This window comes from Lutra lutra, chromosome 2 (assembly GCF_902655055.1).
Source record: "Lutra lutra chromosome 2, mLutLut1.2, whole genome shotgun sequence".
NCBI classification, from domain to species: Eukaryota; Metazoa; Chordata; class Mammalia; order Carnivora; family Mustelidae; genus Lutra; species Lutra lutra.
The window spans coordinates 128,043,645-128,069,967 of record NC_062279.1 but is presented as its reverse complement, the minus strand read 5'-3'; positions in this window follow the sequence as shown (position 1 = coordinate 128,069,967).

Sequence of the window (26,323 nt, the reverse complement as noted above, 5' to 3'; positions counted from 1 at the left end):
TTGGGATTACCTTAATCTGTGATCTGAGGAATGGTCAGGCCACTCATCTTCAAGCAGAGATCCCACAGCAGGTCCAGGGAGAACCCCCCCACCTTCCTCCTCCAGGAGGAGCTGCCCAGGAGGGCACTGCAGGAATCTGCTGGGTTTGGAGACTCTGAATGGGGCTGTGCACCAGAGATAGAAACACTCAGTCACAGGCCCGGTAAGAACAGTGTGGCCAGAGACCAGGGAGATGGGAGGGATTGACTGCATTTCTCTAAGGGCGCATTGAGGAATGGGGCCCTGAGCTCTTGGTTCTTATGGGCTGTAGATAGGGAGGCCACCATTTTCATTCCCACCCTCCAAAGCTGTATGGAAAGCATTCAGGGAACAAAAGCTACTGAGAGCAAACCCAAGAAGATTACTTAGCCTGCCCCTGGCAAGGGCAGTGCAATTTTGCCTCAGGCAAAGACATTTGAGCATCACTGCAACTGGACCTCCTCCAGAAGATCAGCAAAAGCATCCAGCCAAGAGTAAGTTCACTGAACAAGGAGAACTGTGGAACTCCAGAACTAGCGGAAAGCAACACATAGAATTCATAGCTTTTTCCCATGATCCTTTAATCTTTCAAAGTTAGTTTTTTTAAATATTTTCTTTTTGTAATCTCTTTTTAAAATTTTCCCCTTTTGTATTTTAATGTTTTTATCTTGTCAAGACCTTTTTAAAAAATCTTTTTAAAATATTCATTGTTATAGCCATATTTTATCCCCTCATTGTATTTAACCTTATTTCTTGTATGTGTATATATATATATATATATATATATATATATATATATATATAGTTTTTTTTCCTTTAAAATTTTGGGATACAATTTATTCTAATATACCCTAAATCTAGTGCATTGCTTTGTTCTAGTCTCCAACCTGATAACATTTTTTCCTCTTTTTTCCTTTTTTCAACCAACTTCTTATCAATTCCTTTCTAAGAATATCTTTAAATTTTCATCTTTATAGTCATATTCATCCCTCGATCATGTTTACCCTTATTTTTGTATATATATAAGTTTTTCTTTCTTTAAAATTTTGGGAGGTAGTTTCTTCTAACAGACAAAATACACCCATAATCAAGTGTGTGGCTCTGTTCTATACTTTTTCTTTTTTTCCCCTCTTTCTTCTCCCCCTGATTTTGGGTCTCTTCTGATTTGGATAGTGTATATTTTTCTGGGATCACTGCTACCCTTTTAGTATTTTGTTCTCTTCTTCATCTATTCTTACCTGGATAAAATGACAAGGAAGAAAAACTCAAAACAAAACAAAACAAAGAACAAGAAACAGTACCAACAGCTGGGACCTGATCAATATGGACATTAGTTAGATGTCAGAACTAGAGTTCAGAATGATGATTATGAAGGGGCTAGGTGGGCTTGAAAGAAACGTGGAAGATATTAGAGAATTCCTTTCTGGAGAAATAAATTCCTTTTCTGGAGAAATAAAAGAACAAAAATCTAACTAAGTTGAAATTTTTAAAAAAGCTATTAATGAGGTACAATAAAAAATGGAAGTACTTACAGCTAGGATAAATGAGGCAGAAGAGAGAATTAGTGATATAGAATACCACATGATAGAGAATAAAGAAGCTGAGCAAAAGAGAAACAAACAACTATTGGGCCACAAGAGGAGAACTCGAGAAATAAGTGATACCATAAGAAGAAACAATATTAGAATAATTGAGATCCCAGAGGAAGAAGAAAGAGAAAGAGGGGCAGAAGGTATATGGGAGCAAATTATAGCAGAGAATTTCCCTAATTTGGTGAAGGGAACAAGTATCAAAATGCAGGAGGCACAGCAAAACCCCCTCAAAATCAATAGAAATAGGTCCATGCACCATCATCTAATGGTAAAACTTACAAGTCTCAGTGACAAAGAGAAAATCCTGAAAGCATCTTGGGACAAGAGGTCTGTAACCTACAATGGTAGAAACATTAGTTTGACAGCACACATATCCACAGAGACCTAGCAGGACAGAAAGGACTGGCAAGATATATTCAGAGCAATAAACATAGCCAAGAATACTATATCCAGCTAGGTTCTCATTGAAAATAGAAGGAGAGGACACTTAGGTGGCTCAGTGGGTTGGGCCTCTGCCTTCAGCTCAGGTCATGGTATCAAGGTCCTGGGATCGAGCCCCGCATCAGACTCTCTGCTTGGTGGGGATCCTGCTTCTCCCCCTCTCTCTGCCTGCCTCTCTGCCTACTTGTGATCTTTCTTCCTCTGTCAAGTAAATACATATATTTTTTTAAATAGAAAATAGAAGGAGAGATAAAAAGCTTCCAGGACAAACAAAAATTAAAAGAATTTGCAAACACCAAACCAGCTCTAGAGGAACTATTGAAAGGGCTCTCCTCTAAGCAAAGAGAGAGCCTAAAAGTAACAGACCAGAAATGCACAGAGACAATACACAATAACAGTCACCTTACAGGAAATTCAATGACACTAAATTCATATCTTTTAATAGTTACAATGTAAATGGGCTAAGTGCCCCAATCAAAAGACACAGGGTATCAAAGTGGATTAAAAAAAAAAAAAGACCCATCTATATGCTATTTGCAAGAAACTAATTTTAGACCCCAAACACTTCCAGATTTAAAGTGAGGGGGTGGAAAACAATTTACCATGCTAATGGGCATCAAAAGAAAGCTGGGGTGGCAATCCTTATATCAGATATATTAGATTTTAAGCCAAAGACTATAATAAGAGATGAGGAAGGACACTATATCATTCTTAAAGGGTCTAACAAGAAGATTTAACAATTTTAAAGATCTGTGCCTCTAACATGGGAGCAGCCTATTACATAAACCAATTAATAACAAAAATCAAAGAAAAATATCAACAATAATACAATAATAGTAGAGGACTTTAACACCCCTCTTACTGAAATGGACAGATCATCTAAGCAAAAGGTCAACAAGGAAATAAAGGCTTTAAATGACATACTGGACCAGATGGACATCACAGATATATTTAGAACATTGCATCCCAAAGCAACAGAATACACATTCTTCTCTAGTGCACATGGAACATTCTCCAGAATAGATCACATCCTGGATCACAAATCAGGTCTCAACCAATACCAAAAGATTGGGATTTTTCCCTGCATATTTTCAAACCATAATGCTCTGAAGCTAGAACTCAATCAAAAGAGGAAAGATGGAAAGACCTCAAATACATGAAGGCTAAAGAGCATCCTACTAAAGAACGAATGGGTCAACCAGGAAATTAAAGAAGAACTAAAAATAAAAATTCATGGAAACAAATGAAAATGAAAACACAACTGTTCAAAATCTTTGGGACACAGCAAAGGTGGTCCTGAGAGGAAAGTATATACCAATACAAGCCTTTTTCAAGAAACAAGAAACATTTCAAGTACACAACCTAATCCTATATCTTAAAGAGTTGGAGAAAGAACAACAAAGAAAGCCTAAACTCAGCAGGAGAAGAGAAATAATAAATATCAGAGCAGAAATCAGTGAAATAGAAACCAAAAGAACAGTAGAATAAATCAATGAAAGTAGGAGCTGGTTCTTTGAAAGAATTAATAAGATTGATAAACCCCTGGCCAGACTTATCAAAAAGAAAAGAGAAAAGGACCCAGACTAATAAAATGATGAATGAAAGAGGAGAGATCACTACCAACACCAAAGAAATGCAAACAATTATAAGAACATATTATGAGCAACTATACACCAGCAAAGTTGACAATCTGGAAGAAATGGAAGTATTCCTAGTGACACATAAACTACCAAAATTGAACCAGGAAGAAATAGAAAACCTGAACAGACCCATAACCAGTAAAGAGATTGAAGCTGTCATCAAAAATCTCCCTACAGACGCCTGGTGGCTCAGTTGGTTAAGCTGTTGCCTTTGGCACAGATCATGATCCCAGGGTCATGAGATTGAGTCCTGCATCAGGCTTCTTGCTCAGCAGGGAGCCTGCTTCTCTCTCTGCCTCTGCCTGCCACTCTGCCTGCTTGTGTGCTTGCTTACTCTCTCTCTTTCTCTCTGACAAATTAATAAACAAAATCTTAAAAAAAAAAAAGTTTCCCTACAAACAAGAACCCAGGGCCAGATGGCTCCCCAGGGGAATTCTACCAAGCTTTTAAAGAATAATTAATATCTATTCTCCTGAAACTGTTCCAAAAAACAGAAATGGAAGGAAAACTTCCAAACTCATTTTATGAGGCCAGCATTACCTTGGTCCCAAAACCAGACAGAGACCCCATCAAAAAGGAGAATTACAGAACAATATCCTTGATGAATGCAGATGCAAAAATTCTCACCAAAATACTAGCCAATAGGATCCAACAGTACATTAAAAGGATTATTCACCACGACCCAGTGGGATTTATTCCAGGGCTGCAAGGTTGGTTCAACATCCACAAATCAATCAGTGTGATACAGTACATTAATAAAAGAAAGAATAAGAACCATAGGATACTCTCAATAGTTGTTGAAAAAGCATTTGACAAAGTAAAGCATCCTTTCTTGATCAAAACTCTTCAACATGTTGGGATAGAGGGTACATACCTCAATACCATCAAAGCCATCTATGAAAAAACCAGTTTTCAGTGGGGAAAAACTGAGAGTTTTTCCCCTAAGGTCAGGAACATGACAGTGATGTCCACTATCACCACTGTTATTCAACACAGTACTAAAAGTCCTAGCCTCAGCAATCACACAACAAAAAGAAATAAATGGCATCCGACTTGCCAAAGAAGTCAAACTCTCTCTCTTTGCAGATGGTATGATACTTTATGTGGAAAACCCAAAAGACTCACTCTAAAACTTCTAGACCTCATACAAGAATTCAGTAGTGTCAGGATATAAAATCCATGCACAGAAATCAGTTGCATTTCTATACACCAACAGTAAGACAGAACAAAGAGAAATTAATGACTCAATCCCATTTACAATTGCACCCCAAACCATAACAAACCTAGGAATAAACCTAACCAAAGAGGCAAAGAATCTGTACTCAGAAAACCATAAAGTACTCATGAAAGGAATTGAGGAAGACACAAAGAAATGGAAAAATGTCCCAAAGAGCCTGCTTCTCTCTCTCCCTCTGCCTGTCACTCTGCTTACTTGTGCTCTCTATATCTCTCTGTCAAATAAATAAATGAAATCTTTAAAGAAATAAAGATGTGGTATACACACACACACACACACACACACACACACATATATATATATAATGGAATACTATGCAGGCATCAAAAGAAACAAAATCTTGCCATTTACAATGATGTGGATGGAACTAGAGTGTATCATGCTAAGCAAGATAAGTTAGTCAGAGCAAGACAATTATCATATAATCTCTCTGATATGAGGAATTTGAGAATCAGGGAGGGTGGTTGTGGGGGATAGGGAGGGAAAAAATGAAACAAGATGGGATCAGGAGGGGTACAAACCGTAAGAGAATCTTAATCTCATGAAACAAACTGAGAGTTGCTGGGGGTGGGGGATAGGGACAGGGTGGCTGGGTTATGGAAATTGGGGAGGGTATGTGCTATGGTGAGTGCTGTGAAATGTGTAAGCCTGATGATTCACAGACCTGTACCCCTGGGGCAAATAATACATTGTATATTAATTTTAAAAATCCACCCTCTCCCACTCCCCCTGTTTGTGCATCTTCTCTCTCTTTGTCAAATAAATCTTTTTTAAAAAAATCCAAATAAAAACAGATGTTTTAGAAAGAGAAAGAAAAGGAATGTTGAAAAAGAAAAGATATTCAGCCAGAAATAAATAAAGAAGAGAAATCAGTAGGAAAAAATCAACAAAATTAAGAGTTGGTTTTTTTGGAACAATAAACAAAATTGGCAAACCTTAGCTAAACCAACTGAGAAAAAAGAGAAAAGACTCAAATAAATATTTCTGATGCCACAGAAATAAATATTAAGAGACATCTATAAACATTTACTCACCAACAAATTGGATAACCTAGAAGAAATGGGTAAATTCCTAGAAACATACAACATACCAAAAATAGAAGAAATAGAAAGTCTGAGTAGATCTACAATTGGAAAGGATATTGAAATATTAAATGAAAATCTTCCAAAGAGGTCCAGGAAAAGTCTAGGACTAGATGGGCTTCAATAGCAAATTCTACTAATTTTTTTAAAAAAATTAATGCCAATCCTTCTCAAACTCTTTCAAAAGGAAATTAAAGAAGACAAAAGAAATGGAAAGACATCCTGTGTACATGGATTGGAAGACTTAATATTGTTAAAATGTTTATACTAACTAAAGTAATCTACAGATTCAATATCATTCTATCAAAATCTCACCAGTGTTTTTAAAAGAAATAGAAAAAAAATAATAAAATTCATATGGAATTGCATAAGACCCCAAATAGACAAAACAATCTTGGCAAAGAAGGAAAAAGATAGAGGCTTCACACGTCCTAATTTTAAAATATTTTGCAAAGCTATAGTCAGCAAACAGTATGGTATTGACCTAAAAACAGACACGTAGGTGAAAGGAACAAAGTAGAAAGCTCAGAAATAGACCCATAACTCTAAGATCAACTGATTTTTAACATGTGTCCCAAAAAACAAAACAAAACAAAGCAAAACAAAACAAAACACTGGGAAAAGAAGAGTCTCTTAAACTAATGATGTTGAGAGAATTGGATATCTACATGCAATAGAATGAAACTGGACCTTTATCTTATACCATACACAAAATTCAACTGAAAATAAATTTCATGCTTGAATTTAAAACCTCAAACTGTAGAACTCCTAGGAGAAAACAAGAAAAAACTTCATAATATTGGTTTTGGCAATCATTTTGTATATATGGCAGGTAACAAAAGCAAAAATAGACAAGTGGGACTACATTAAAGTAAAAACTTCCTTGTAGGGTACCTGGGTGGCTCAGTGGGTTAAGCCTCTGCCTTCAGCTCAGGTCATGATCTCAGGGTCCTGCGACCAAGCCCCACATTGGGCTCCCTGCTCAGCAGGGAGCCTGCTTCTCTCTCTCTGTCTGCCTCTCTGCCTACTTGTGATCTCTGTCTGTCAAATAAATAAATAAAATCTTTAAAAAAAATTTTTAAATGACAAATTAAAAAAAAAAAAAACTCCTTATAGGCAAATGAAGCAATCAAGAGGGTGAAAAGGCAAGCTATGGAAGGGAAGAAAATATCTTCAAGTCATATTTTGATAAAAGGGTAATATCCAAAATATATAAAGAACCACTCTAGTCAATAGCAAATTAGCCTATAAATGCTTGATTATGAGACTTAAATGGACATTTCTCCAATGAAGATACACAAATGGTCAACAGGTATATGAAAACATGACCAATGTCACTAATTATCAGAAAAATTCAAATCAAACCCACAATGAGATATCACTACACAGGTTTAGGATGGCTATCAGGAAAAACAAAAAAAAAGAGAAGAAAAAAAAAGAAAGACAAGTGTTGGTGAGTATGTAGAGAAATTGAAGTCCTAGTAACATTGCTGCTGGCAAGGTAAAATGGTGCAACCATTGTATTAAATAGTATGGAGAGTCCTCAAAACTTAAAAATAGAACTATCACATGATCCTGCAATCCTGCTTCTGGGTATATACACAAAATAATTGAAATCAGGATCTCAAAGAGGTATCTGTACTCCCATATTCATTGCAACATTATTCACAATACACAAATAAGGAAATGATATAAATATCTGTTCACAGACGAATGGATTAAAAAATGTGTTATAAAGAGTAAATGAAACAAGATGGGATTGGGAGGGAGACAAACCATAAGTGACTCTTAATCTCACAAAACAAACTGAGGGTTGATGGGGGGAGGGGGTTGGGAGAGGGGGTGGGGTTATGGATATTGGGGAGGGTATGTGCTATGGTGAGTGTTGTGAAGTGTGTAAACCTGGCGATTCGCAGACCTGTACCCCTGGGGATAAAAATATATGTTTATAAAGCTGTAAAAAAAAAAAAAAAAAAAAGAAAGAAAGGATGAATCCCCAAGTTTTGTAGCAACATGGACGGGACTGGAAGAGATTATGCTGAGTGAAATAAGTCAAGCAGAGAGAGTCAATTATCATATGGTTTCACTTATTTGTGGAGCATAACAAATAGCATGGAGGACAAGGGGAGATGGAGAGGAGAAGGGAGTTGAGGGAAATTGGAAGGGGAGGTGAACCATGAGAGACTATGGACTCTGAAAAACGATCTGAGAATTTTGAAGGGGTGGGGGGTGGGAGGTTGGGGGCACCAGGTGGTGGGTATTGTAGAGGGCATGGATTGCATGGAGCACTGGGTGTGGTGCAAAAATAATGAATACTGTTATGCTGAAAAAAATAAAAAAATTAAAAAAAAAATGTGTTATATACATGCAACGTAATATTATTCCTTTAAAGTCTCAATTATGAAAATGAGTAAGTTCTAAAGATCTGCAGTACAACATCATATAGTTAACAACACTGCATTGTATAGCTAAAAATGTATTCAGAGGATGAATTCCACACTCTGTGGTATACTATAATAAAATAAAAATTTTAAAAAGTTGCCTTATTGATTATTTAAATTATGCCTTCAAAAATTTGGAATTTGCCAATCTCAGGGATCATGTGATTGATTCATTCCCTTAAACTAACTCAATTAGGATATCAGGATATCAACACCTTTTCTATTAAAGAACAATAATTTCTTTCATTAAATATATTAAGGATATTTAGAGTCATTGCTTAAAGCAGTGTTTTTTTATTACACAATTTTTTTTTATTATACAGTGTCTTCTTACTAAATGAACATATACTTAACTAAGAAAGAAGGAAAGAAGTAAAGAGAGAGAAGAAGGAAGGAAGGAAAGAAGGATGGATGGGGGAAGGAAAAAAAGGGGAAGAGGGAAGGGAAGGGAAAGGAAAGGAGGAAAGAAAGAAGGAAGGAAAGAAGAAAGGGAGGAAGGAAGGGAGGAAGGAGAGTAGAATAAGTGTATCGTTTCATCCATTTCCTCTGGCACTACTGAGGAGTATAGTCAATTTGTCTTCGTGACCCCAATTTTTCTCTCATTCTCGCTGACCATTCCCTATTGTTGGCATATGATTCCTGTACAAATTTTAACACTACCAGTTAAGCAGGTAGTAATACAAAGAGAGTGGACTTTGGATCTTGCCTTCACCTATTATTAGCTAGGTGACTTCACCCAAGTGAACGATTTCAAGTCACAAAATATGGTGCATAGGATCCTACAATTAAAGCTTAGGCTAAACACATGAAGTCCATCAGAACTTCCTTCTTTCCTTTTTTAAAAAGTTCTAGCCTTAAGCTGAATAAATAGAAACCAACAGTCTCTAAAAATAAATAAATAAATAAAAGAATAGGGAAAAGAATGCTCAGAAATTTCTAATCCTCACTAAAATAAGAACCTATTCTGGATCTTTTATATTATATTTTATACTAGATCATTCAATTTTATCATCAAAATAAAAAATTGAAAGAGATTAGCAAATGTGATTGAAATAATGTTAGATCTTACTTGATTATATTTGCTCATTACTTTTCTTTATATTTTTTCTTGCTATGTTATGAAATAAAATAGTCGTAAGGCCTGCATATGAAAGCTTCAGTTAAAGGTTAAGGCTTCCTAAAGCACCTTCAGTAAACATTCTTATTGTAGTAAATTGTTCTTCCATTTTTTTAGAGATTTAAAAGGAGAGGTTTAGTGGAGAAATAACCATAGTAATAAATTCCCTTAAGAGAGACAAAGTGGTTTGAATTTGTTATAAAATTTGATTGAAAATAAGCTTTAAGAGATTATTTTTAACCTATAAATGCATAGTTTCTAATTCCACTTTCATATCTCTAAGGGAAAAGAAAACCTGTTAGATCATTACTTTTACTTTTACAATGTGCATAGGGTCCCCAAGTAATAATTTTTCAAAGTATTTTTGATGTGAAAGATAAAATCCTGCCCTTGATATTAAAAAACTATTATCAAGGCAGTAAAGCTTCTCATCTAAATTGAAGGATTATCACTATTAAATTGAACATGTATATTTCTGTAGGATATCTATAATCCCCAACTTTTGGAACAATGATTTTCATCTTTATTTGCCTGTCAAACATCTATAATTCAGATTAACTTGACAGCTTTATGAGACATGATAATTCTGTCCAATTGAATGCAACAGGGCAGGGATTTTTTTTTTTTCTACCAAGAAGCCATAACAATATTACAAATATCAATGCAACATCTAGCTATGACATTAATGATATTATTTTCTTCCTAGATGACTAGATTAAAACAGTTTTCTATGTGTATTAAAAATGATAATCTCCAATAACCAAAAAAAAAAATCTTTAAATAATTCTTCTTGTTCTTAGTTTTCATTTGACCAAGAATATAAACTAGGCTTTTAGTGTACAATAGCATGCAGCTGCTAAAAAGGAAAGATCACATGGAAATTTGGGCTGATAATTTATGGCCTGATTATGGAATTGTGTCAAACCACAAAGAAGCAAATTCACCAAGAAGCCTTCCGCAAGGCATAAAGACTGTTGTTTTTCTGATTCTAAGTGATATCAATGGATGCCTGGGTAGCTCAGTCAGTTAAGTGGCTGAGTGTCTGCCTTTGGATCAGGTGGTGATCCCAGAGTTCTCTGACTGGGCCCCATGTCAGACTCCCTGCTCAATGGGGAGTCTGCTTCTCTCTCTCCCTCTGACCACTCCCCGCAACCCCGCTCCTGCACATGTGCTCTCTCTCTCTCTCAAATAAATAAATAAGATCTTTTAAAAAATGAAAAATAAATAAGTGACATCAAGAGACTTTTCCAGGCACTACTAAATTCTCTTCCTTGTCACAAATTCTCATCAGTTTAGGACAAATTCTACTCAGTTTATGTCTAAAAGAACGACATTTTTTTGTTTCTTAAGTGTTTGTGAAAGGTATGTTTAAGAAAAAAAATGTATTTGCTTAGTGGTGCTTTACCCTGAAGTTGATGTGGATAGCCCAGAAAACTTCCTGGATACTGACTGAAAGGCTGCAGGGTGGGGCAGGCAAGGCCAGGTCTTTGGCCAAAGAGCAGATATACCCCCTGACAGATGACTCTATATTGTACAGTAGTTGGGAGTGAATTGGTCCTACAATCGCTACTATTCCCCTTGAAAACTGTGCATCAGCCAGATTCATAGACACAAAAGGTGAATGGGTATTGAGAGTCTAACAGGGGGAGGCAAGAATCCTGAGCACAAATGGTGCTTACTACATGCCCATCACAGTGGGGAAAAGACAGTGGGTGGGAGTGCAGGACTTTAGAGAACCATGGGCACATGGCTTTGCTTTATTTTTCTCTTTCTTTTTTTAGATACTAAAGCAGAAACAGAGAGTTTAGACTGCTTAATAAAAATAACCTCCCAGGTAGCATATTGAAGTTCCTTGCTGAAATAAGAGAACTGTTTATAGAAACTACTTAAAGTAACCTGTTAAATCTTTTTGTTGTTGTTTTGGTTCAGGAAAAGGGCATATTTTTATTTTACTTGTTGCTGTTATCGTTACCATTACTTAAGAGTCTATCTCATAATACCTGGCTATTTTTAAACAAGCCATAGTATATTTGGCAATGTTTTTTGAAATAAAATGAAAATTTATATAGCAATTACTTCTCATTAAGGAAGTTGGGAACATTTGGAGCCTATTTTGACAAAACAAATAAAACCTTCTTAAAAAGATGAGCGATTATATGTTAGTGTGAGTACAAGAAAAAATTATCATTCTATGAACATATTTGGCAAAGATTCAGTAATCATTATTATTAATTAACTAATAATAAAAGTTTCCATTATTTCAAATGTTCGTCAATTAGCTAAAAAGAATGAGTTTATACAAGGCAACTGTATCATTTATGGGATAGAGGGTCTGGTATTTTTAAAATCTCATTCACTAGTTGGTGGTATGTTAATTAAGTAATATTGACAGGATAATGGCCTAATAAGGTAACTAACATTGATAATGTATTGTCATTTTGGTCACATAAAAACTTCACAAAATCTAGGCTGAAAGAAGTGATAATAATTAGCTTTAGTTTTCCACAATTCAAAACAATAACAACGACAACAAATGTTCCTTATAAACCTTTATATATCCATTTAAAAAGAAAACATAGCAAGCCTATATGGGTGAGAAGAAATCTAGGAATAATAGAAAGCACACACACAAAAAAAATTTTCAAAATATGAACTTTGGCTAGGGCAATAAATGAAAAACAAGTCTACCAAAGATGTTTGATATAATAACAATAAGTATTAATGTTTGGTCACTAAAAAAACCCAGTGAAAATAATTTCTATCCAGAGATACTAAATTTTCTTTCAGATTGGCAAAGATTAGAAAAAGCATAAATGTCTGGGATTAACTGGCTCTGAAAATGGAAGAACATGTGTCTAACATGGGTAAATAAAGCCTTTCCAAAGAAAAGGTTGGTAATATGGATCGACAGATTTTACAAAGTTATCTGCTTACTCTTTTTCCAACAATTCCACTTCTAAGAATTTATACTAATGAAGGAAAATCAGCCATATTCCCTCCAGTTTTGTTTATGATAGAAAACAAATCCAACAACAGAGATTTAGCTAAAGACTTTATGGTACTTTATTTTTTAAAAATAGTGATATAAGAAAAAATGAAGGTCACAAATAATGTGAAAAAATTTACATAATGATAAATAAATTTTATATTAATTTATTATTAATTTATATTAATATTAATTAATAAAAATTTACATAATGATCAATACATATACAAAATATATACACACATGCATATACACATATACATTTACATATATTAACAGTGATGGTCTCCAACTGGTAAAAGTCCAGATTCTTTTACTTTTTTAAGACTTTTCTGTTTTTGGGGGCGCCTGGGTGGCTCAGTGGGTTAAGCCGCTGCCTTCGGCTCAGGTCATGATCTCAGGGTCCTGGGATCGAGCCCCGCATCGGGCTCTCTGCTCAGCAGGGAGCCTGCTTCCTCCTCTCTCTCTGCCTGCCTCTCTGCCTGCTTATGATCTCTGTCTGTCAAATAAATAAATAAATAAAATCTTTAAAAAAAAAGACTTGTCTGTTTTTTAGTTTTTTGTAGACATCATATATTTTTTATGAAATAGGGGAAAATGAAGATAATTATAATTCCTATTGGTGGCTGATTCTAATATATAAATCAAACACTCATAGCATAGATAAACAGTATGCCTAATTATTAAGGTTAATGTCTTTGATTACCATATGGCCTGAGTTCAAGTCCCGGTATCATGAGTTATCAGCTGTACAATGTAGCCAACTTACTTAACATCTTTGTACCAAAATTTCCTTATGTGTAAAAAATATTAATCATTCTTTATTAGGTTTAGATGGCCAAGTGAGTTAAGGTGCACAAAGAATAATGAACCATACCTGCTTCACAGTAAACACTACATAAGAATTACCAATTATTATTGTCTCCACTTGAACAAAGACATGACAAAGACAAATATTTTATTTTTATTTATTTATTTATTTATTTGAGAGAGAGAGAGAGAGAGAGCATGAGCAGGGAAGGGGTAGAGGGAAAAACAGACTCCCCACTGAGCAGGGAGCCCAATGTGGGGCTCAATCCCAGAATCCTGTGATCATGACTTGAGCCAAAGGCAGACGCCTAACCAACTGAGCCACCCAGGTGCACCAAGACAAACGTTTTTATCTATCTTGCTCACTAACAGATTTCCAGAACATGGACCAGTACATGATAGGCGATAAATATTTGATAAACGAGTATATGCATAAAGGGATAGGAACAAGGAAGGAATACTTCATTTTAATAAGAATTATAATCCACATGTAATAACATGGCAGGGATATTATTAATATTAAAGACTGTGCACTTACTCAGGTGTACCTACCTTTTATCTAATTCAGTTCTTTTTCAAATTAGATAAGAAAAGCATAGCTTCTGTACCTTTTGTTAGAAATCTCTATGATTCATTCTCCATCATGTTTATTAGAATAAATCTTGGCAAATTGTTGGCTTAATTTTGAACTTTTTATATTATCACCTAACTCTAGGTCTATATTCTCCCTTTAACTTTCATGGAAATCCATTTATTTTAGAGGAGAACCACACTCCATATGGACACTGGGGATAAAAAAATAACATGGTGGTGTTGGGACAGCACCAAACAGGAGAGTTAAAAGGTATAAAATATTTCATATTTTCCTTAACAATATGTAAATGCTTTGAAAATGTCATGAAGTGATTATCTTTGCTGGAAAGGTTGTTTTCATTATTGATGAATGTTGTGGTAGAATGTTATCAGGTTAGTCAGCCTGCTTTTATAGCATCTTTCAAAAGAGATTAGTCATCAAATAGCAATGACTGTTAGGAAGCCAACTATGGACTTCCATTTCAACATGACAAAGCAGAGATATTTTTGTACCCTTTTCTTTAAAAACCACTTCTAAAATGACGAAGAGAAAAAAACACAGAATCAAAAACTATATTGGTAAACACAGGTGACATCTGCAACCCTGAATCGCAATATGTAAGGGCTTTAAGTGGAAAAAATTAAGACTAGAAAGGAGGAAAATCATACTTAAATGTTGGTGGAAATACTAATGAAGAGAAACTCATTTGCCACTACAGAACTCCAGAAAGACTTGGTACTGTAGACTTAATGACCTCAAAGCAGTGTTGATGTTGGGAGCAGAAAACAGGATGATGTCTTTTTTTTTTTTTTTTCCTTTTTAATGAGTATGTAAGGAGCAGTTAGATTCCGCAGTTCTTACTCCCAGCTACCAGGCCTATCAGCTCCCCCAAAAAACAGATATTTGTATTTTCTGGATCTCGACAGGCTCTAGAGTAAAGGATTCCAGGCAGAGGAAAAGGAGAAAATGCAATCTATACTGAAAACTAGGATTTTAAGTACAATCCTTATGTGAAACTACCAGTTATGCTTAAGGGTGAAATAACTACATAAATTATTTGGAATTTTCATGCAAGATTTGTCTTTTCTCCATTACTTTATTTTTTCAATTATTTTTTTCACATCACTATATCTTCATGGATATTTATTTTATACTTTAGATTATAATCCAGTAATGTTTATTTATTATCAAATTATTCCATCTTGCACCATTGGCAGCCCTTTCAGTTTGTTCCTGAGCATCATTTTGTTATATCGCCATCACGGTGTTGGTATTACAGTTTTTTTTTTTTTCCTTCTAAGATTTTTTTAATTTAATTTTTTTATAAACATATAATATATTTTTATCCCCAGGGGTACAGGTCTGTGAATCACCAGGTTTACACACTTCACAGCACTCACCATAGCACATACCCTCCCCAATGTCCATAACCCCACCCCCCTCTCCCAACCCCCTTCCCCCCATCAACCCTCAGTTTGTTTTGTGAGATTATGAGTCACTTATGGTTTGACTCCCTCCCAATCCCATCTTGTTTCATTTACTCTTCTCCTACCCTCCTTAGCCCCCCATGTTGCATCTCCTCTCCCTCATATCATGGAGATCATATGATAGTTGTCTTTCTTCGATTGACTTATTTCGCTAAGCATGATACCCTCTAGTTCCATCCATGTCATCGCAAATGGCAAGATTTCATTTCTTTTGATGGCTGCATAGTATTCCATTGTGTATATATACCACCTCTTCTTTATCCATTCATCTGTTGATGGACATCTAGGTTCTTTCCATAGTTTGGCTATTGTAGACATTGCTACTATAAACATTCGGGTGCACGTGTCCCTTCGGATCACTACCATTGTATCTTTAGGGTAAATGCCCAGTAGTGCAATTGCTGGGTCATAGGGTAGTTCTATTTTCAACATTTTGAGGAACCTCCATGGTGTTTTCCAGAGTGGTTGCACCAGCTTGCATTCCCACCAACAGTGTAGGAGGGTTCCCCTTTCTCCGCATCCTTGCCAGCATCTGTCATTTCCTGACTTGTTCATTTTAGCCATTCTGACTGGTGTGAGGTGATAACTCATAGTGGTTTTGATTTGTATTTCCCTGATGCCGAGTGATATGGAGCACTTTTTCATGTGTCTGTTGGCCATTTGGATGTCTTCTTTGCAGAAAACAGACACATAGATCAATGGAACAGAATAGAGAGCCCAGAAATGGACCCTCAACTCTATGGTCAACTCATCTTCGACAAAGCAGGAAAGAATGTCCAATGGAAAAAAGACAGCCTCTTCAATAAATGGTGTTGGGAAAATTGGACAGCCACATGCAGAAAAATGAAATTGGATCATTTCCTTACACCACACATGAAAATAGACTCAAAATGGATGAAGGATCTCAATGTGAGAAAGGAATCCATCAAAATCCTTGAGGAGAACACAGGCAGCAACCTCTTCGACCTCAGCCGCAGCAACATCTTCCTAGGAACCTCGCCAAAGGCAAGGGAAGCAAGGGCCAAAATGAACTATTGGGATTTTATCAAGATCAAAAGCTTTTGCACAGCAAAGGAAACAGTGAACAAAACCAAAAGACAACTGACAGAATGGGAGAAGATATTTGCAAATGACATATCAGATAAAGGGCTAGTGTCCAAAATCTATAAAGAACTTAGCAAACTCAACACCCAAAGAACAAATAATCCAATCAAGAAATGGGCAGAAGACATGAACAGACATTTCTGCAAAGGTATTACAGTTTTAAGATTTCCTTACTTTCTGTCACTTCAAGATGCTCCAAGGTTATCTTGAATATTCAGTGTTGGATCTATAGTCAGCCATTTCCTCAAGAAGTCTTGGTTTCTTTTATTGGAATATTGCATCGGAACCCCAAATCTGGACGCTAAGTGTGCTATCTTTCTGTTTCTAATTTCTAGCTTAAGTCTGTTGTGGTCTGAGAAGACATTATGTGTTATTTCTATCTTTAAAATTTGTTAAGGTGTGGGTACCTGGGTAGCTCAGTGGGTTAAGGATAAGCCTCTTGATTTCAGCTCAGGGCATGATCTTAAGCTTGTGACATCAGGCCCTACATTCAGTCTCTATGCTAGGCATGGAGTCTACTTAGGATTTTGTTCTTGCTCTCCCTCAGCCTGCTCCCCACGCAAAAAAAAAATTTTTTTAATTTGCTAAGGTGTGTTTTGTGCCCCATAATGTAGTCTATCTTGGTAAATATTTCATGTGAGCTTGAGAAAAATGTGTATTCTGCTGTTATTGTATGGTGTATTCCATAAATATCAATAAATTAATTGATAATTTCTTCAGGTCAGCTACATTTTTATTGGTTTTCTGCTTGTTTGACCTATCAATTAATTATTGTCAGAAGGTGTTGAAGTGTCTAATTGTAAGAGTAGATTTGTCTATTTCTCCTTTCAGTTCTAACAGCTTTTACCTAACATTTTTATTCTTTGTTGTTTGGTACATACATGTTTAGGATCATTTAATCTTCCTAAAGAATTGCTCCCTTTATCATTACATAGTCCCCCTCATTACCCTTGATTATTTTTATTGTTTTGAAGTCTGCTTTGTCTGAACTAATACAACTACTCCAGCTTTGTTTCGATTAGTGTTTGCCTGGTACATCTTTCTCCATCCCTTTATTTTTAACTGATCAGTCTTTGCATTTAAATTGGGTTTCTCATAGACAACATATCATTCTGTTTTTATCTTCTCTGATAATCTCTGCCTTTTAATTGGTGTATTTAGACCAACCATATTTAAAGTGTTTATTGATTTACTTGGATTCATGTACACAATGTTTGTAACTGTGATCTAGTTATGACCAGAGCCTTCTTCTTCTGCCTTCTTTGGTTTTAATTGAGCATTTTGTATGATTCCATTTTATCTCCTCTTTTAGCAGATCAATTGTATTTCCTTAAAAAAAAAAAAAAAAAAACTTTTAGTGGGTTGTTCCAGAGTTTACAATATATGTTTTTAATTTATCTAAGGCCACATTCAAATAACACTATTCCACTTGGTTTTGGTTCCTTATAACAGAATAAACTTAATTCCTCCCTCCTGTTCCTTATGACATGGTAGTCATTCATTTTATTTATTCACATGCTACACTCACCCAATACATGGCTGTTAGTATTGCTTTTGAACAGTTTTCTTTTAGATCACTTAAGAATAAGAATAATAAAGTATAATTAAGTATTTTACCTTAACTTATTTCATCTCTGGTGCTCTTGTTTTCTTTACATAAATGCATGTTCCTGACTTATATCATTTCCCTCTGTCCAAAGAACATCTCTTAATATTTCTTCCAAAGCAGATGTGCTGGTGATTATTTACCTCAGTTTTTGTTTGAGAAAGTTTTCATTTCTCTCTCACTTGTGAAGGATAATTTCATTAGGTATAGAATTTTAGGTAGAAGTTTGTTTTTCCATCAACAAGGCTCTCTGGTAAAGTCTTTTCTCCTAGAAAGTAAGCCTTTATTAAGAAAAAAGCCCTGGGTGTTTTTCACAATGACCTTTTCTCTCCCTCTGCCAGAGACTGGAAGGGATCTTGCTCAGATCATCACTAAGGGAACCTGGTCGGGTTCCTGGAGATAAAGCTCCAAAAGTGTGTGGGCTCTCCAAAACTGTGGCTCCCAGGAGTCTACCATTGTGTGCTAATCTCTAGCTAGCCTCAAGCAATTCATCAAAATTGTTCTTTTAGTGTTCCTATCAATTTCTGGCTCCAGTGTCTTCTGTTTCAGGTAAATTGATCTCTGGACTGTATTTGCCTATTTCTCCAGGTTTCAAGGTGATGGTTTGCTCTGAATACTCAGTCCTCTCATGGGTCCAAGAAAAACCATTGATTTTTTTCAATACTTTTTTGTTTTTGTAAAGACAAAAGCGACAAGTTCCAAGCTCTTTACATATCAGAGCTAAAATTTGAAGTCTGAATGTAAAATTTTGATGATAAAAGTTAAAAATTAAAAGTTGACTTTGGAATTAAACAAAAAACTTGGGCAATTGAATCTGTAAGTTTGTGATATAAGTAATATGAAATTATATACAGAAAACAATACTATCTGCCCTGAAAATTATTTACAAATAACTTCAACTATATTCATCTATTCCACTCAAATATTTCCTGAGGGATACAGACAGCTGCAATGTTGACTATAACATAGGCTTCATACTGGTCATTCACAAAATACAGAGGAGTAAAAATTTTTAACTTTTAGCAAAGTAAGCATAAAGAGAAATTGATGACAAATGAGGAACAATTGGCTTCTTTCAGCAATTTTCATTTTAACACTTTTTTTAAAAAGTATTTTATGAAAAATATTCTTAAAGCAAGTCTATATCTCTATTGACAATATTTTTTAAAAATATATTTGCAACCTTAGTCATCACTAGCTGATATTAATTATCTTATTGAAAGTAGAAAAAAAAAATGCTAGCTCTGGGACGCCTGGGTGGCTCAGTGGGTTAAGCAGCTGCCTTCGGCTCAGGTCATGATCCCAGTGTCCTGGGATCAAGTCCTACATCTAGCTCCTGGCTCGGCAGGGAGCCTGTTTCTCCCTCTGCCCCTGCCTGCCACTCTGTCTGCCTGTGCTCGCGCACTCTCTCTCTCTCTCTCTAACAAATAAACAAATAAAGTTAAAAAAAAATGCTAGCCCCATCATGCAGGTTTTCATGATGCATTGATGATTATTTGAGTAGGAATTATGACACTAATTGATTAAATACTGTATTTTTTCAATGGGAGATTATAAGAAGAAACAAAATACCATGATGAGCCATGAATAATGTACACTTGGGACTAATTGTGGGGATAAATTAAGACACACTAATATGCTAATGAAAATGCATAATCGTTTGGATGGTGTGGAGAACTGTGGTCCCATTTCTTCATTCCCAACCCCATGAGTTATCTAAATAACATCTGGAAAACCCCAGTACAGATGATTCAGCAAGATTATGTATTTTAGATTTCATATAGAAGAATATTCCATGCAAAAATATTTATGATTTAGTTAACATATTTCTCCAGACTTAAAAATGTTCAGCCACATGCATATACTAAATGTTTAATAGTGTTAATAGTAATAGGGATGTTACATTGTAGAATGTCCCCTATTGTGAATGACCTACAGTGCTAGGATAATTCCTCTACATACATACTGTTTAAAAAAAAAAATTCAATTTGGAAAATTTTATTTGAAAATTCACTGGTGGGCGCCTGGGTGGCTCAGGGGGTTAAAGCCTCTGCCTTCGGCTCGGGTCATGGTCCCGGGGTCCTGGGATCGAGCCCCGCATCGGGCTCTCTGCTCAGCAGGAAGCCTGCTTCCTCCTCTCTCTCTCTCTGCCTGCCTCTCTGCCTACTTGTGATCTCTATCTGTCAAATAAATAAATAAAATCTTAAAAAAAAAATTCACTGGTGACATCTTTTTGAAATATATGAAAATTAGACCACACTAAACCAGAAATTCTACATAGTAACAATCATCTAGAACTGAACACAGGTTGAGATCTATAAACACCAGGGTGATCAATCAATAAAAGATGGAGGTTTGGGTTTAATTTTTGAGCAGACTCCTTTAGTGCAAAAACTCTCTCCAGACAATTTAACTGTAGCTTTTACTGACCTGCTTCTTCTTCTTTTCTATTTTTTTTTTTTAATTGGGGAAAACCTGAATTCATTTACCTAAACTAAAAGCAAGTGTTTTAGATTGATTATTTAAGCCTTTGATTCTCCATGTAATTTGAGTACATGCTTTACAGAGCTATGCACTAGAACACTCCAGTTGTTTCTTTCTGAGAATTGTTTCCTACTCTAAGCTTACCTTACCTGAGTTTCTTACCTTACCTGAGTTTCCTCTGAGGCCACTAGAATTCAGGATCCCTGATTTATAGTCAGACCAACATAGGTTTAATCCCAATTCTGCCACTTACAAGTTGTAAAATTTGGGGCAAATCAATCAACCTCTTTGAGTCTCAGTATTAAATGAATGAATGAACAAATAAATAAATAAGTCTGTTACTTAGTGTGTAGTCCAAAAACAAAGTTACAAGAGCCTTATGGGAATAAATTACTTATATAATCTTAGGGCTGGGGTACAGACAGGCTGGACATCTGGAAAAGGAATTGGAACATTAGAGAAAATCACTAATTCATCTGATGTACTGGCATTGTGCACAAGTCAGTTTTCTGGAAAATCCAAGAGTCCAAACCTGTTGAACCACCAGAACAAGATTATAAGAAGGCAGCTCCTGGAGAGGAACCCATGGCCTCTGTTTATCTGTCTGCCATAGTTAAGTGTCTGATCTGGATCTGTCGCTGCTGTTGGCCAGCAGGCATATCCTTCCAGAAAACAAGTTCAATACAAGACAAAGGAGCAGAAAGCTGGAATTCATTGGGCACTTCTGTTTCTGACCATCACAATTATCTGTGAGTAATGACTGTTTCCCTCACTTGCATCCTCCAAATCTCACATAAGTTTCTCCTTCAGCCAATTCTAACCAAAACTCCACAAGAAAGTTAATTCAGGAACATGAATTCCAACTTAGTCAAGTAGATGCAGAACAAGAATCTACCTCACAGAGCTATGAAAATGATTAATACATTGTACTATAATCCAGTTAATCACTCGTCTCTGAGAGGAATGCCATGCCAGATCTGAAGCCTCTATGCCTCTGAGACTTAGTCTAAAGATTACAATTATTCTTTAAACAATGAGTGAGCAATGTAAACTGAACTAAAAATTTCATTAATGAGAATTTATAATGTAGAATCTAAAGTACATCATTTGAAATAAAGCCCTACTAAACATTCCTTTATTATCACTGACTTTATCTCCTTTCAATTTCTTGCCCTCTTTCACAGAATATTTTGCCTATTGGGCTCCTGTCTTGCTCCACTTTTGGATATGCCCTGTGATGATTAATTTTATAGGTCAAGTCGACCACAACTGGGGACCCAAGCATTTGGCTGAACATAATATATGGGCATGTCTCAAAGATGTTTCAGGATAAGATTGACATTCAGATATGTAGGCTGAATAAAGCAGATCATCCTTCCCTGCGTGGGTGGGGTGGATATTATCCAAACCATTGAAAAAGGAAGAACTCACTCTTTCTAATTGCTGAGCTGGGATACTGGTTTTCTCCTACACTCACATCAGGGCTCATACTATCAGATTGTCTCCACAAACTTAATGACTTAAAACAGAACACAATTTACTGTGGTTTCCATGGGTCAGCATGGTTTAGTTGGTCCTCTGCTCAGTGTCCTACAGACTGCCATCAAGATATTCACTGAACTATGACAAGCACAAATTGTTTAACTTCATTCTGCCTCAGTTTCTTCTCTATAAACTTCTTCTTCTTTTTTTTTTTTTTTTGCTACACGGTTTTTGTTTATCTAGGAGAATTAAATGAAATGATGCATGAAAACACAGCATAAGGCCTAACACAGAGAAAATAATGCTTAATTTTAACTATTAACTTAGTAAGTGACCAAAAATATATGGAAGAATTGAATCAGAAACATGGATGATAGAATAATCTAGAATATCTGAGAGGAATGTCTTACAATGTGTTCCCAAATAAGTGAAATATAAATTTAATTTACACAATCTATAATGGATATTATTGGTCTATTCTTTCCAACACAAAACAGAACAAATTGCCTAAATCATTATATAGCATACTATGTTACGGAGGGAAAAAAATGAGTCTTAACAAATGACATGGAAAATAAGAAAAATTAATGTCGGAGTAATTACTCTCAGTAGGAAATAATCAGCACAGAATAAAACCGGCCTTGTCTAAAGTCCCTAGTGAAATTTGGTACTCATTTAAAAATAGCAGAAGAACCAAATTTTATTCAAAAAGATAAATCTCTAATTATCACCAGTTAATGTGAATTGGATAGCAATAATGATTTCAAAAGAAAACTCACAACAGGAGGACATAGGAGTAATTATTTTGACCTAGAGAAAAAACTGGCTTTGGATCCAAGTCCATTGTTTGACCCACTATAAATCACCACTTCCAAGAGAATAAAACAAAATAAAAAATATCAGAATGGCTAGGAATTGATATTTCTATGACCTAAAATTGTCATCTTAAAGTAGAATACTAGCTGCTGAAAGGCAAGCAAAAGGAGTAAAACTGAGTCTGGAAACCTGAATTGAGTAGGGGCTTGATAATGGGGTTACCCAGTCACTTCCCAGCTGGGCATCAAGAACTCTTTATTGGGGCTATTTGAGATGCATGGAATTAATGAAAAGTTGATGATATTTTTCTTTCAACTACAGCATTGTTAAATAGCCAAGTTAATTGCTACGAAATGAAGAATCAGTGCACAACAGGAATCTCTGCTTACATTGACCTCAAAAATCAGTGGAAGGATCAGGACAGAAAGGTAGACAACCTCTGAGAAAAAACAGCATTGGGACACAGAACTTATATATCTTAAATTATTGGTAAAGTTTTCACCAAAATTTCACACTTAATTTAATGTTTCCTATTTCAAACAGTGCTGTCTCTGAAACCTTAGACATATAATTGTACTCTGGTTAAGAGTAGGCATTTGAGACTTCATGGATTAAATAATTCTGTTCTTAAGCAACCTTTACAATTCCAGCAAGACAAATTTTATTTTCCCATGTAAGCACAGAATTTCCTTTTTTTTCCAGTATTAACCATCCAGTAAATTGCCTTGCTGTCTACAGTGAACAACTCTCTCTGTCTCTCTGTCTTTCTCTTTCCCTCTCTTCCTCTCTCCCTTACCTCCCTCGCCATGCTTTCCCTCTCCCTCTCCATCTCTCCTTCTCTTTTCCCCCTCTTTCACTGTCCTTCCCTCCCTCTCTCTGATAATCCTTCATCAACTTATGGCGACCAAAAGTAGATTTGAGGCTGGATACAAATAATGAATACATAAAATAAAAACATAAATTACACATATGTGTGACTTTCATACGCTTTCTGAATTTGGGTGGAATTAAGAACATGATGTAAAAACAAATTTGTAAGGAGAAGTAAAGTCACTAAAACTAAAGTCAGAATGCTCGCCATCTCCATCTTCCAAGAACAGTTCTAAGGCTGAGGTATATACTTCACTCTCTGTAAACTGATAATATCAAAGTAGGGGATCACTACATAACCTTAAAATTCTATGAGATGATGTAAGCAGAGCACTGAGAATTAGTAATAAGGATTTAGAGAAATAAAGTATAGTACTGAAATTTCTCTCACTGGGGGGAAAAAAAAGTGAGAACAGAGATAAAAACAGAAGAAGTCTTTATGTAAAACTAACCAGCTAATACTGGATCCAAATATCTATCCTCTGGGAAGTCTTCCCAACATTATCAATTATACCTTTCCTTGATGTATCTCTGATATTTTAGACATGTGTCTATTAAAGTGCACAACACATTGTTGTCATCATCTCTTACATGTTGGCTTCTCTCACAGTGCTGGGAGTACACCAGGAGCAGAAGCACTCTTTCATATCCTTGCAGCATCAGCACTAGCAAGGAACACATAACATATAGTCAATAGAGGGTTGCATTAATAAATGAATTAATTAATTATTTAGTCAGGCTTAGCACGATAAATAGCTATCCAGAAACTAAATACATTAATCTCTTTCTCATCCCCATTTTTTTTTCAGAAAATAGTAATTTAGGGTTTCAGTAGTATTTTATTTTCTTTATCCAATTATAGCATGTATTTTAAGCACATACTCCATATAAATAACCAGTTTCATTTACATGTTGATTAAACTAACAAGAAATCCTTGTTCCACTGTAATCCTTGTTCCAGTGCAAGCAAGAACTCCTGAAATTCTTTTAGAATCAAATATTCTACTTTTAACACAGAGTTTTATTTAACCTGCAACCATCTTTGCATATTATACTCCCTAGTCGATCATTTTCTACATGTATTTTATGAATATAGAAGCAAGTCATATTAAATATAAAATTAAGAAAATATACATATAATCCATGGTAACCTTGGAAAACAATTTGAAGCCATTATAGTCATATGAAACATAACTGTAAGAAATATAGAATGTGAATCAAACAAATTTGAATTAACAAAAAAAGAAAAATAACAATAAGAAAAATCCCGTGTCTGTAAAATCCTTTATATTTTATAAACCACTTCTGATACATGAACGCTGTATCTTTGTAAGAACTGGATACATTATTTCCATATGCCAAAGCATAAACTGAGCCTTAGTAAGTTATATGACTTGTTGGATTTCATACTAATTATAAGTGGTAGAGTTGAAACTATAGCTGAGAGCTACTGATTTATACTTCACTTTGCTTCAAAAACCACACAGTACATCCTTATTACATATCAATTTTGGTAAATAAATATATTTTAGGTATACATTCCATTCCTATTACTATTAATAATATTCCTATTTTAATACTTTGCAGAAATATTAGAATGCATAAATGTTAAGTGTAAACCAATATAAGCATAAAGCAGCATTATTAAAACACATTTAAAAATTGATTTGTTTCAATTGATGGAGAATCCAATTTAGGTTAAATAACTATGTTTATGAAATTACTTCAGGATTTATTGGCTGTAGCATGATAACTCATCAACTACAGTTGAGCTTGCAGGAATTTGAGCAGAAAAGTTAATTAACAATAATTTTAAAACTGCCAAAAGCTGCTGCAGTTCACTTTGCACTCTGCATACATAGCAACGTGCTGGGCTTCAAAAAGAAAGTCATTTCCTAAAACTGTTTACTTTCATGTCATTGAACTCATTATTAAAAATAAGTGAGCAATATTGATTTGGATGGTTTAATAATTCAAAATGGTTAAAGGCAATAACAGCACTTGAACAGACAAATATTTCCTATTATTGTTTACTACCAACTTTATACTGACTCAATTAATTCAGGCATGGTTTCCCAAAACCAATTGAAATGCAATTATCAGACCAATAATATAGTTACTAAAGTCAGTAACTTAAAACTCAGGGAGGAGATTTTATAAAGTGATATAATCAATACTGCATTTGAGGTGGTATATGGTGTTAATTTGCCACAGAAGATACAGAAATTCTATTACCATTTAAAAATTAAAATAAAATATCTCAAAATCTGCCGATATAATATTGGCTGTGCTTTGAATAGTTGCTTTGCAGAACATACATGATTTAAAAAAAAAACAGCTTACATTCATACACTTTGAATGATGACATTTGCCTCAGGTAAGAGCAATTGTGGCTGATAAATGCTTGGCCTTCAGTAATACTTAGTAAGAGCACAAGGTGCCTTACCAACATACAAACAATGTTCATATTTTCCTTTTGTTGCAGAAATAGTTATACATGATTTTTGCTCAAAAATCTATTCACAGTCATCACACG